The sequence below is a fragment of the Nannospalax galili genome, unplaced genomic scaffold (genome assembly GCF_000622305.1).
Source record: "Nannospalax galili isolate Female #2095 unplaced genomic scaffold, S.galili_v1.0 scaffold274, whole genome shotgun sequence".
NCBI lineage: Eukaryota > Metazoa > Chordata > Mammalia > Rodentia > Spalacidae > Nannospalax > Nannospalax galili.
Window position 1 is genome coordinate 1,470,473 of NW_008335435.1, and position 9,925 is coordinate 1,480,397.

Consider the following 9,925-nt stretch of genomic DNA (forward strand, 5'->3'; position numbering starts at 1 on the left):
TGACTCAAAAGTAGACAGCATGCTCTTTCTGAGACGTGGGGTGGCAATCCTGTGCCAGAGCGTCCTCCTTCTACCCTGTGCTCTGGCCAGTTGGGTTGGGTAAGGTTGGCCCTATTTGGGACCTTATACTGCTACCCTGAGTTTGCCAGGTATCTAAAGAGTGCCTGCCACTTGTGGGCTGAGAACATGTGCTCTTTGCTTCTAGAACTCACTCTGGGTGACCCCCCTCTAACCCAAGGTCTTTCAGTGATCTGCACCAAGTAGGCACTGGGAGGAGGCAGGGAGTATCCAGACACAATAGACCAGCTAATTCTCTGAGGACGTGACCCCTGGCTCTCCCTGTCTACAACAATTTCTGGATGTTGGACACAAACTGGGTCTCCTTGAGCACACCAGATTAGCAAGAGAAGAATCATCAGACGAAGGTGGGGAGCTGGGGCTGGGGGGAGGGGTGATGGGCAAGTTTCCTTTGAGGGTTGTGCTCTGGAGTTTGGGATGCCATACGCACTGTCAGGCCTGGTACGTTGTAGTATTCCCATCCAGCAGCTCTGGTCTCCATCTCTAATCTCAGTTTAATTGCTGTGGTCAATTTATCCTGCACTTAATAACCCACAGCTTGCCGTATGGTTTAATATGGTTTACGCACACGTTGCTTTAAATGTCAGCACTGACTGGGCCTGGGGACTTGGCAGGCTCCCTGAGAGAGATGGCAGCGGAGAGGCGTCATCTGCTCGGCGTCTGGGATGTTGGTATGTTGGCCACAGCTTCTCTTGGCTTGGAGGTTGAGCCACTGCCCAGCCTGAGCCACTGGCTGGGAACTGCTGTCTCCTGCCTGGATCACAGACCCTACAGACTGGCTCTGCTCTTCTCTCACAACCTCCCACCTAGCAGCCCATGAACAAGGGGTGCCTGCAAGGCATGGGTTCCCAGCTTCTTCAGCAAGTGTGTTGAATCTAGGTCATGCTACAGACCTGTAGCCCCCAGGTTAGAAGTGGCCTGTTCCTTACTGTGTTTGTGACCAAGACCCTAGGGCCAGCCAGTGGGTAAATGTCACACTCTGGTTGAGAGACTGTGGTGACATCCTTGATGACAGCTGTGCCATGGTGGTCTGCCTGCTACCTCCCAAAGGTAGTCTCAGCTAGAAGGCCATGTGCATTCCTGCCCATTCAGCTTCCATTCCTGCTTTGGAAGGATGGAACCATCCAAATGAGTGACTGTCAGAGTGGTCTCAGCTCCTTAAGACTTTCCATAGGAACTGTGCTTGCATGCCAGGGGCAAAGCCCCTCAAAAGAGCTATTGGCCATGGATGTCCCTGCCTTGCCTCTAGAGCCCTTGATTCAAATTGTGCCAATGGACTTGTGTTTCCCTTAGAGTAGGAATTCAAGATGAAGGGGGTGTTGGAGGGGTCTGTGAGTACCCTTATAACCTGGAGACATTGTCTACCCCATGGACGTAATGATAGTTGCTGCTGGATTGCAGAGTGGGGAACAAAGGGGGATGGACAGAGCCCCCCAGGCTGGAAGGACAGAGGGCCCTTAGGCCACTCCACTGGATGGCTCTCTTGCTTGTTCCTATCCAGGCCTTCCCCAAGAAAGACTGTTTTCTGCCTTGGGCTTCTCTGAGCCACCAAGGCCTGGGAGCTAATCTCTGCTTTTCATTTAAGCAGTTTGGCTTGACTTTCCCCCTTTTCGCCAAGAAATTTTCCCTCAACAATGACCAATAGCATGCTCTGCCCAGAGCTGGTGGGGCTGACCTGCCCTAAGCTGTGTTTGGTGTACAGCTTCTGAGTGTCTTAGTTTCTTTTCCTGATGCTGTGATAAAATATTCTGACAAACGCTACCTTAAGGAGAAAGGGTTTATTTTGACTCACAGTTCTAGGTACGGTCTGTCAGCACGGCTGGAAAACCAAGGCAGTAGGAACTTGAAGGCTTGGTCACACTGCATCCACAATCCAGAACAGAGATGAGAGTAACACCTGTTAGTGCTCAGATTACCTTCTCCACTTATACAGTCTGAGATCCAGTCTGAGATCCCCTGTGTAGGGAACAGTGCCGCTTTCCATGGGTGGGTTTCCCACCTCAATTAACCAAATCAAGAAAATCCCTCAAAGGCATCCCTACAGGCCAACCCAATCCAGACAATCCTTTTTAGAGACCCCCTTCCCAGGTGATCCATATTCTGACAAGTTGACAACCGGAATTCACCACCACACGAGGGGGATATGTGTCACGTACTTCTTAGCAGGGAGTCTTTTGAAGGTCATGTGTTTTTGAGGGAGGATTTGTTCTAGGGTACAGGTAGAACTTGGAGCTCACTTATCAGATGAGCTCCTTGCTTTGTGGTTTTTTTTTTTTAATCCTTGATTGATAATGTTCAGCTGGGGACTGGTGTCTGACCTCTGAGCACAGATCATGCCCCTTTCCAGCTTGTCCTGTGGTTCCTGAGAACAGCTGGAACATCTTCTGCCAAGACACTTTCTCCCTGTGGCACCCCTGTGTGGTGTGGTCACCCAACCCCCACCCCGCACACAGGTTATCCGTAGCTTCTAGCCCATGGAACTTCCTGAAAATGTCTTCATATTAACTTACTTACGAATCAGAAGAAAACTAAAAGTAAATGAATATATCATGACAAACCCAGTTTGGACTCTGTCTTTATGTCAGCTCAGTTGTAAATGGCATTTCAATGGTGTTTAATGGAGGAACCATCCTGAGGGAAAATTTCTCAGAAAGGAAATGACATCATTAGCGACCCTGTCGACATCCTGACCCCCGAATACAGACAAAGATGTCACTTCTTGGGAATCCCAGGTAGAGTCCCCACCAAGGCCAGGGAATGAGTCCAGATTGTTCAGGGGGTATGTGGGGGTTGTTGTCCATGTAGCTCTGGCCCCTGTTGCCCTTACCGCCTCGTGTGGGGGTGGACAACGGGGTGGGGACTTGATCTGGGGTCTTAGTTTGGACTGAACTTAGGGTTTGGCCACGGAAAGACTTGAGCCCAAGGTAGAAGCTTAGTATTTCCTAAAGCTCTGTCTTAACCTGGGGGTTGATGAGCGCAAAGTGTGAACACAGCCCTGGTATATAATAGCGGGTCCTTGAACTCTGCCCTTGAACTCTGCCCTGACCTCCTGTATGTAGGCATGGGGCAGTGGCCTGTTTCTACTCCCCTTCCCCAGCAACAGAACATCAGAGACCTACCCAGGGCCAAGTTTATCTCAACCTTTATCTCTTCTAGTCATCCAGAAGCCATGCAAGAAGGATGCCCTCCCCAGCACAAATGTTAGACAGATATGGAAGCTCAAGGATGGCAAGTTCAGAAAGTTCTGGAGTGGTGCAAGTCTACACTCCCGGCACTCAGGAGATAGAGGCAGGAGGATCAAGTGTTTGAGGCCAGCCTGGGACACATAAATACTCTGGTTCAGAAACCAACCAAACGAAAAAAGGAAAGAAGGAAGAAAGAAGGGAGGGAGGGTTAGGGAGGGAAGTACGAAGAGATGAAGGAAGTAAGGAAGGGAAATTGGGAGGAAGTGAAGACGGGAAGGAGGGAGGGCAAAACAGAAAGAGAATGAGCCCAGGCCAGGTCATGCATGAAGCTCTGGAAGACACTGGAAGTTACCAGTCTCTCACACCCCTGTTCCCAACCAGAGAGCTGGCTGGAAGTGTGGGCTCATCCCTAGAAACAGCCTCGTGTTCCCTGGTATTTCCCAAGTGAGACCATAAGCTGACTCTCGGGTGGTGTGGGAAATGGACTGTTTTCACACCATAGGCAAACACCTAAGTAAACACACTCAGCTTACACACCAGCCCCATGATTTCTTGAGTTGTCCCACTGGAGTAAGGTATACAAGTTTTCCAAGCAAGCTGACTTTAAGAAAAATAGTAGGGAAATTGTGGCATGTCTGTCATAGGGGTAACTCAAAACCAGGAAACAAAACCCAACTTCAAATGCTTACTGTATGTGAGAGAGTGCAGATCTAAAATCAGAATCTTTTTTTTTTTTTTTTTTTTTTTTTTTGGGTCTTTTTGAGACAGGGTCTCCCTGTAGTCCCAGCTGGCCTGGAACTCACCATGTAGACCAGGCTAGCCTTGACCTCACAGAGATCCTCCTGCCTCTGCCTCTGCCTCCCGAGTGCTGGGATTAAAGGTGTGTACCACCAAGCCCAGTAGCTTTCAGTTACCTTTATTAACTTTGTGACTTGAGTCAGGATTTCCAGCTCCTGGACTTAGTATCCTCATCTGTAGACAAGGGTGCTGTAGGATATGAGGTCGATGACCTCAGTATGCACTTTGCAAAGTTTTGGGTAGAGGCATAGTGGTGTGGGAAGCCCCCAGGCAGGCATGTCCTGCTGTGAGCTGCCTGGCAGGTGGGGGCAGTATTTTTGGATAGGAGACACTCTATAGGGCTTCAGCTAGGAACGTAGAGTTCTCTGTGCTTAATTCTGCTCAGGACTTACCGTAGACTGCTAAGCCTCCTAAGAAACGTAATACAAATACACTTACATGGACATGACTCTTAATTGCCAAAATTACCTGTGACATTGCCAAAATTACCTGTAACATTAGCTTCTTTCACACCTGTGCCCTCTTCTGGGGTTAGTGCCAGTTCTCTGAGGCACAGTTGGTCCCTCATGGGGTGGGCTGGTAGCCTAAGAACTCATCACAGAGGCTTGAAACGGTGAGTAGGGGCAGGGTGGGAGCCCATACTGTGGTGCCACACCCTCTCAATTTGCAGGAGGGTTCAATCTTCTTCTCCAACCAGGGCACAGCATCACTGAGGGTTTGTAGTGGCTGGAGGGCATGGAACATGGCACAAATCCTGAGGTAGTAGAGGAGGCACAGGACACGAGCTTTTGCCTCAAATGATCTGATTTCAGTGACTAGCCCAAGGAAACAAGAATGCTCAGGACTGGGCACAGAGTTCAGTTGACAGAGAGCTTGCCTGGCATGTGCATGGTCGTAGGTTCAATCTCTCAACAAACACACACACACACACACACACACACACACACACACACGCGCCCCAAAAGCAAAAACTAAATAAAATAAAATTCAGACTCAATAGTTACCAAGAAAATGCAACAGAAATGGAATTTTTTTACTCATCAGATTGCAACTGATATTTTTATGTTTATTAATTTACATATTGTATGATGTGGTAGAGCAAACTTTTTATTTTTTTTTGGCCTTTTTGAGACAGGGTCTCCCTGTAGCCCAGCTGGCCTGGAACACACTATGTAGACCAGGCTGGCCTTGAACTCACAGAGATCCACCTGCCTCTGCCTCCCAAATGCTGGGATTAAGGGCGTGCGCCACCATGCCCGCCTTGTAAAACAAACTTTTAAAAAATCTTTTTGCCAGTGAGAAGGATTGAAACAGGGACCTTGTTCATGCTAGGCAAGTACTCTACCACTGAACTTTATCCCTTGTTCCCAGAAATTTATATACTTTTTTTTTTTAATTCCAGGGGGAAGAGTAATTTGCTTGAGAAAGTTTGGCTGGCATACTAAAATTGAAAATTAAATTGATTCAATGCTGGGCATGGTGGCACAGGCCTTGAAAGGCAGAGGCAGGTGGATCTCTGCGAGATCGAGGCCTGCCTGATCCACATAGTGACTTTTAGGCAGACTGGGACTAGGGAGGCCCTGTCAAGAAAAAATTAAATTGATCCAGAGTCTTCCTCCCCCGATCGTCCTAGGAAGTACTTGTACATGAACCAAGAACACCAAGAACCCTGAACAAAGATGTTCCTGACAGAAGACACTATTAGATAACAAAGAGTATCCAGGTAGCCATCACCTCTCTAGGATCTTTTCGGGTCCCCAGCCCTCTCTTTGGTCTTGTACTAAGGTGGAAGCAATGGTTAATTTTATTGTCCACTTGAATGGATTTGGAATCCTCTGTCAGACACACTTCTGAGTGTGTCTTTGAGTTTCTAGAGGGGTTTAACTGAAGAGAGAACTACCTTGAATGTGGTGGCATGGTCCTATTGTCTGGGATCCTGGACTAAATGTGTCATGACTGAGTGGTTGGCTTGGTTTGTCAACTGGATACACACGAGAAGAGGGAACCTCAATTGGGGAACTTTCTTTATCCGATTGGCCAGTGGGCATGTCTGTGTGGCATTTTTTGACTGCTGAGTGATGCCCAGCCCACTGTGGATGATGCCACCACTAGGTAGGTGGTGCTAGGTTGTATAAGAAAGCAGGCTGAGCACAGGCTGGAGGAGTAAGCCAGTAAGCAGCATTCTGCCATGGTGTCTGGTTCAGTTCTTGTCTCCAGGTTCCTGCGATGCCTTGAATTTCTGTCCTGACTCCCCTCAGTGATGGACTTGCACTTGGAAGAATGGTTTATTCCCCAGGTTGCTTTGGTCACGGTGTTTATCACAGCAACAGATCAGCAAGCTAAAATAGAACGAAAAGGGGAAAACCAGCAGAGTAGCAGTATTCATCTGTGTTTCCTGCGTACACTATGAGCAGACGCAAGCTCCTGCTGCCATGCCTTCCCACCATGACGATCTGTATCCTTTCAGACTGCGACAGCAAAAGGAAAGCAACTGATACAGAGTAGGACTGAGCATAGTCTTGGGAAACTGCTTGCTTTGTTATTGGTGAAGACAGCCTTGTGGGGAGATTCAGCACAAAATAAACTGTAAAACCAACAGACAGCACACAGGCAAAGAGATGGAACAAACTCAAAGCCACACTGTGTACATCTGCCCAGGCAGAATGTTTCTATAGGCATGTGGGGATTTATCTATAAAAGGACCAGGAAGGGAATCTATTCAACTAACCTTGGCTGTCACCACTGAAAGCCATGAGGCATTAGGGAAGTGGTTATGGAAGATTTTGAGCCTCATTCCAACTTTTTGAGAAGAATGTCTACAATGAGTGTGTTGTGTGCTATTTGCAAAGTTAGAAGTAAATGTGTGGGTGGGATAAGGTGAGAGATAGCTGGAGGTGTGTTATACTCTGTCAAGTGTAAATATCTCTAGATTCTCCATAAAACTTTCAAGAACTAAACACTAAGTTGGATGCCACAAAAGTGATCAGAAAGGTATAATTGTTTTTCCTGAGACCCATGGTCTTGTGTAGCTCTGTCCCCAAGGTGAACTTGTCTAAGCTGCCTCTCTGCATCATGGTCAACTTGATCCCCAATTAAGTGATGAAGGAATGAATGTATCAGCAAAGAGACGGGTGCTTCCCCAAAAGGGAGAAGGACTTTGTCCCTTGGTGACCCTGTGGCAGACTTGGAATCACAGCTCACATCCTCCTCTGTGGCCCTCCTGGGCTCAGTCAGTCAAGAACAACCCACAGTGGGAGTCTCTCCCTTGGGAGTTACTTGGTCTCAGACTCTTGTTCCAGTGTAATGTCCCTCAGTATGACTTAATGTGATAATAAAAATATGTTTATCACTCCTCTTTCATCAATGGGAGCCCTCTGTCTCATCTTCTGGGTTTGAAACAGGAATGGGAAAAGAGGGGAGATGTGTGTTGCCATCGTGTTGGGTGGAAGTGCAGGAAGACAGAGTCGGGACAGAAGCAGAAAGGAAAGCAGACATACTCTGGATATGCCCCCAAAGAAACAATGTCCAATTACAACGCTGTCAGGTTGGAGCTATGAGACATACAGGGGTCTCAGCTGTCTGAGTTTCCCATCTCATGGCCCAAAGCCAGGACAGCTTCAAGCTCTACGAGGTTCTTCGTCTTCAGCCTCTTGGTCCTCACGTGACATAAACATCTTATGTCATACAGGAATAGAACTCAAGTCAGTTGCAAACGGAAATCACTGGCTCTGTAGAAAATGCTTGGTTTTGGGGAAACCGGGGAAGACGAGGTTGGATAACCTCCTGGAATGGTCCTCAAAACTGGGATCAAAGTGCCCAGTGGGCCAACGTGGAGTGGCTGGCAAAGAAGAGGAAAATTGGCACTGGTCACCAAACATGGGCACCAAGGCAGAGAGCTTCCCAAGGAAGGGAACTAAACTGATCTGCTTTCAAGGAAGCCTTTCTCAACCACCCCACTGTTCACTGCACAGTGGGATGCATTGCATTGAAATCTTGCGTGATTTAACAGGAGTTGCCAACCAGCAGCGTGGTATTCCTTCTTGGTTCTCAAAATGAGTGCACACTTGGTAGGTTAGATGTTGCAAACATCAGGGAAATTAGTTCTGAAACAATCTTACTTTGATTTTTCAAAATAAAGATATAAATCAAACTCTTCTGATTAACGTGAACATTTGTTAATTATTTAAGGGAAAAAAAATCCCAAGTTTTACTTTTAGGAAATTTAGCTTTTTTACATGTTTATGGTGAGTTTGATTTGAACTGGATGATACAAAATAAATAACAAATACCTATTTCAATGATAGTAATGGCATAAAACTACCTTTTCAGAGCAGTGTATTTCAATACAAAGGCTGAGTCCGTTTATGTGTTTGGAAGGTGATTAAAAGCCAGCCAGCTGGCAGTGAGTTTTTCGTCCCACCCTGGTTAGGCTGAGGAGCTGAGCAAGTTCTCAGGAGGAACTGACCTTGTTTTTGAGACATAGTCTTACTAAACAGTTGTGGCTAGCCTTGAACTCTTGACACTTCTGCCTCAGCTACAGAGTACTGGGATTAGAGATGTGTACCAAATAACTATTGAGAGACAGATATTGAAAGAAACCTTTATCATCAGGGTTTGCCCAGTGGATAAGAGAGAGAAACAAGGCCTGGAAGAGGGCATAGCATGAGGAAATGCATAGGGTCATGAACCAAGAAGGTGATTTGGAGCACGGGTCAGGATGGATGACAAAGGGCAGGGGAAGAAGTCACAGAAACCGAGTAGAGACCGGTCAGCTCAGCCCTTGGAGCCTTTGTGAGAGGTTCAGATTTCACCAGCAGGTAGCTGAGAGTTTTTACTAGGAAACAAGGTCCGACCTACCTTACGTCACTCCGGAGGGTCCAATCAAGAGATTTTCTGTTATTTTTCTCTTTCTCTTCTATAGCCCCTGTATGCCTTCAACTGTGCCCTAGCTGAACTTCTAGAGATAAAAATCACAGTCTAGAAAATTAAAAAAAGAAATAGAAAGTACTGTAATAACTAAACTGATATAATTCTCAAACCAAAAGTATGTAATTATATCTTAGAATATAAATTCAAAATTCTATTTTAATTTTTAATATTTTTTCTGACAAAACTATATTACCAAGGTTCAACAATAATGTGAAATTTGTCACTGTTCCTATAATGTGAGTTTTCCATTCACTCCCTTTCCAAGTTCTCCAACCTATACAAAGTCTTTCAATGTAACCATGTTACTTTTTAAAGAAAGCAATGCTCACAAAATATTTTTAAATAAAAATTAAAAAAACATATTCAACTGAGACAGTGCTATAATCTCTCTCTCTCTCTCTCTCTCTCTCTCTCTCTTCCATTTTCTGAATATCACATTCTCTTCTCTGGCTATTACTATAACCTCCTCATGTGGTGGATCAGAGTTTTGAGAACCATTTGGGGGGTAGACTGTTGCCTAATTCTAGAATCTTAAAGTCAATCAAGCAGTGTAAACTAGATGTGTTGTCATTTCTTCTACCGCAATCTAAGCAATTAACATGGTTTCTTTCTTCACTAAAATATATTTTATGAAATTCTTAAAGAATAAAAAAATGTTTTTTAAAAAAGGCCCAAGCATTCACCCTTCGATCCCCCCCGCTGTTCTATACTCCTAGTTTGGGCCCTGTGCCATTCCTAGTCTTGGGGCCCCAGACACCTGGGGAACCAATACTGCTTCCTGACCCTTCTCACCCAGACCAGGACAGTGCCTTCCATGGGCCCCAGGAGCACCGCTTCTGGTCCTGGCCCTGCCCTCATCTCCCTCTACTTCCCTGGTCCTGCAACCCCCGCCAGCCTCTTTCTGGGGCTGACAGCCTCTTTCTGGGGCTCCGAGG

At 46.4% G+C, this 9,925-nt stretch overlaps 1 long non-coding RNA gene across 1 annotated transcript in view; it reads right to left on the minus strand.

The window, feature by feature from the left end:
• Positions 1 to 5,282: 5,282 nt before the first annotated feature.
• The window catches only part of LOC115069809, a 12,323-nt gene continuing 7,680 nt past the window's right edge, over positions 5,283 to 9,925 (minus strand). Inside the window, exons 2-3 of the long non-coding RNA XR_003849037.1 lie at positions 8,919 to 9,038; positions 5,283 to 6,400 (exon numbers count right to left, since the gene is read on the minus strand). This is a non-coding gene — a long non-coding RNA (uncharacterized LOC115069809). The remainder of the gene's footprint in view (positions 6,401 to 8,918; positions 9,039 to 9,925) is intronic.